Genomic DNA, 4,471 nt, shown 5'->3' with positions numbered 1-4,471 from the left:
TATCACAATAGGCTCGGTGAAGGGTGGTATCTAACTGTGTAATGACACTGGTGACTCCGAACTTATAGGGTGAAGGCGGAGCCTGTCACCCGACGTTCAACGTCACCGGTCTAAAGACGTGATTAGAGGTGGCTTCAGCCAGGCGCGCGAGGGCGCGCGTGTCCCAAGTACAACTGTGTGTTGTACTTCGCTCCATTCCTTCAAGGAACCGTGGTTATATTCATAACCTTACTTTTTTCAGCTGTGGTGGCCCTGCTGTTGAAAGCAGCAGTCTCCTTCACCTTGTAGGCATTCTGCGAGCTCAACTGGGTGAGACCAACATTGTACAGATTTAATTTTTTTAGCTATTAAAAAGGAAATGAACTTCCCACGTTCATTGACTAATGTTTTGATTTATTGTTAAGAGGTCACCGTTGTTAAAACATTTGCACAAAGGGAACTAAACAACAATAGTTTCAAATTAAAAGTAAAATACAACAGAGCAGTATTGCCAGTACATTCTGCCCGCATTCCCCACTTTGTTCTTTTACCGTAAGTAAATGTTTTTAAGCTAAAGAAAAATTTTATATTTAAAAAACAACAAACCCATTTGGTCAGTCAAAGTACAAACAAAAAGGGATTTTACGTATTTTGCATTTAAGTCTGACAAACATTCAGGCTTCTGAGGTTAACCAGAGCAGAGCCAAGATAAAGACCATTGTTTCTCTATTTGTTTTTGTCCACTGGTGGCTCCCTAAGTGGACGCGCCATTGATAACTACATAATGCGTCCCTTCCCATGCAACAAAGGCTCCCTCAACCAGATGGCAAATTAGTGGCAATTGTTGAGAAACAATGTGGACGGCTGATGACAGACGTTCAGGCTGCGTGGAGGAGACAGCAGCAGGATGTTGTTCGGACAGAAGAGTTTTCTGTTCTGCTGCTCTGCGCAGCAAGAGAGTGAGCAAGGTGCAAGTAGGAATCATTATTTAGGACTTCATGAGCCTCCCGGTCAGTTAACACACATCCGCTGACGTCCTTCTGCTCCTGGAGACGCTCAGATTTGAGTTAGCAGAAAAGGGATAAGGTGCTGCAGATTCACTTAAGTATGTGTAGTTTTGACAATAATTATATTAAATATATATAAATAATATATACATATAATTTGTCCACACTTTAGGTCATTAAAGTACTGCCATCTACTACTACCCCATCGCTAAAGGCACAGTTCACAACTTCTTTACACTGTGTGACCTTTCCACTCTATACACCAGCCATGGCATTTCTGCACTCCTTATGCAGCTATGTGCTACATGTGGTTTGGGAAGTTGTTTTGTAATCGGTGGGTTGCCGGTTCAAACCCCCACTCARTCTGTCTCAGTTGTGTCCTTAGGCAAGACACTTCACCCGCCTTGCCTGCTGGTGGTGGTCAGAGGGCCAAGTGGCTACAATGTTTACCACCATCAGTGTGTGATTGTGTGTATGAATGGATGAAGGGCTGTAAAGTGAAGCCCTTTGGAGTCCTTGGACTTGATGAAGCACTATACAAGTTCAGACCATTTACACTTTACACAATTTGGCATGTTAGCACAATTCTTTTTTTTGTCACTTCARTAGAAAACGAAACTAAATATTATTAGTTTATTTATTTCTTCATCATCAGTGACTTTTAAGTGAAGAGAAAATAGAGAAAGAGAGAAAAACAGAGGGAGAAGTAATTAGAAAGATTGAAATAGAGATTAGAAGTATGTTAAATATACACCAACAAAACACAGGACCACACACCCAACATCTGTCCGCTCACCTGAAAAATAAATGGATAAATACATGGAGGGCATATATAAACATATACACATACCTATACATATATAAAGACATACATACATACATGCCTACATTCATAAATATTGTCAGTATATACACACAGACATATATACACACTCAGTGACCAGTCAGAACCCCCCGGATCAGAACACCTGTTTGTGAGCAGTTGTGAACATGCGTGTTTAYACAAGATTTCTCCAATGACATATTTAACAGTGAYTGTGGAGGACCGRAGACCCAACCCCCAAGACACRAGGCAGACATAGGGAAGACCAGAGCCCAAGGGCCCGAGAGGGGTCCTGAGTGCAGAGCCCCAAGTGGCACCCACACGGGAAGATCCGCCCACCCACCCCCCAGATCAGACCATAGGGAGAACTGGGAGAGTCCCCCCAGCGACCACACGCACCGCTCCCGGGGCCAGCAGCGACAAACTCATGGGCCCCACCGGCACCCGCCACACCAGAGCAGATCCAGGAAAGGGCACAGAGGTCTGGGCTCCCAGGGCGCCACCCCCCCCCCCGGCCAAAGCCTGACAGGGCCCCAGCAGGCAGTCACCATGCCAGGCCGGCACACACCCCAGCGCCCAGCCCCAGACCCCAGGAACCCCCAGCACGCCGGCGACCAGCCGCACACCTCACCGGGGGGACGAGTAGCAGCAGGCCCCCAGATAAACCAGCAGGAGAGGCAGCCCAGACCGCAGCCTGACAAATACCCAAACATACACAATCTCACCATCCCACCCTCATCCTCACCCCCACTCAATCAAAGACATACAAGGACGCCACATTCCATTTATACCCCCGATACACACTCTATACCCCCCAGGTCCAGGACATGCACCCACCCCCCTATTGGAGGCAGCACACACCCGAACCCAGGATATAGACCCAATCATTCTGAGTCCTTGGACTTGATAAAGCACTTCATAAGTTCAGGCCATTTACACTTTACACAATTTGGCATGTTAGCATGATGCTAAATGCAGGATAGGGTAAACAGTCTTGCTATGAAAGTTTTGTGTAGATAAAACCATCATGGACCTATCATGTTTTATCAGATGGAATAGGGAACCTGCTGCAATGTTAATAGACACATGAAGACCTCACCAAGATCCTCCAAGTCCATGTTCTCACTGATGTTGAAGATGTCAACCAGTGTGAAAGTGACTGTCAGAATTTGACCTTTTTCATTAAGTTTTGACCTACTGCATGCTTTTATATAATGCTAGTTTGAACATTGGAAGGTTCAGCCCCATCAGGTTTTCTCTACAATGGAATATTATGTGTTGTTTCTGGCTGTTTCCGAAGGTCTCCCTAATGTTAATGACTTAAGCAATGGAGCACGTGTCACACTGCTGACACCCTGGATAATTTCTGCATTTGTAGGAGTTGAGACAAACTTGGCAGGAACCGATTTTCATGATGAATTGCACCAAGTGCTCTGTGGAGTCTCGATTTGAGATGGGGGCGGGGGGGGGGGGGYCRGTTGCTAATATCCCACGAACATTTCCAAAAAGCTCTTTTTTTCTTCTTGCAAATTAAAGTATAAATATGCACTGTGTGAGTTTGAGTTGGTCAGTTGGTACGATTGCACAAAAAAAGAGATGAGGTAGTAGTGTTCTGGATTAAATTTAGAGAAAGAGCGGGGGGAAAGAGCACAAGAGCTCTGCTGAAAACCACGAAATGAAGAGGCCGCAGCTTCTGTTCAAACAAGCATAACAAACCGAGACTTATTTTAGTCTCGCTGGTGAGCGGTGCAGAGGAGACCCGCTCCAAAAGCCAACAGCTGCTCTATTTACCAGAACCATAATCTATTACCATTAGGCAATAAATCAAAAAATATAGACCACTGCCAAAAATAACAGCCACAAAATAGAATATGATCGCACTGTTAAACCAAAGTTTACTTTCAGAGTATGCAATTAGCTTTTTATTTTATATGGCATCTTGCTTGCACACAAACCAAAGAGAGGGCATGTTTAAAAAGCTAAAGAAATAAGCAAAGGGGGTAAACTGAACACAGAGGACTGGTGAAGATAGTTATTACTTGTTCATTTTTTAAAAAAAACTATGCATTGTGGGACGTAGCCTAAGTACTACTTTCTCTAAGGTTTGAGTCGCCAGCTTCCATTGATTAAATATGGAATGAAGCCATTTACAGCAAAACATGCATTTGTTTTCAGTTACTGGGATGTTTATGTGCAAAAATGGCCTGAGTTTAATCAAGGAAGACATTTTATTTAAGCCTCCTATTAGATAACAACCCTGTTTTACGCTCCTGGACATTATAAGAAAATGGCTGTATTGCAGACAATTTACACCTCCTTAAATGTGAAGACAACAATGTCAAAGCTTCACCTCTTGAACAGAGTTTTCCCTGTTTTACATGCATAAACAATGGACTTTCAACTGCTCCCACCACAATAATAAACCACTATAACCTTGCAATGGAAGTTTTCTTTTTATCTTAAAACCATTGTGGACCCATCATGCTCTATCACATAAAATGGTGAAACCTGCACAGGAAGCAATGAGAGCTTCCTGTGCACTTATCTAGAAAAAAAAAAACTCCTTGAAACTCTGTAAAGACCATTCATGTTCTGACTGAGTCTTTATGTCAGTGAGGTTGTCTTTCAGTRAGAAGAGAAACTTAACCAACAAGTCATGACA

This window comes from Austrofundulus limnaeus, unplaced genomic scaffold (assembly GCF_001266775.1).
Source record: "Austrofundulus limnaeus strain Quisiro unplaced genomic scaffold, Austrofundulus_limnaeus-1.0 Scaffold103, whole genome shotgun sequence".
NCBI lineage: Eukaryota > Metazoa > Chordata > Actinopteri > Cyprinodontiformes > Rivulidae > Austrofundulus > Austrofundulus limnaeus.
This window is presented reverse-complemented; position numbering follows the sequence as displayed.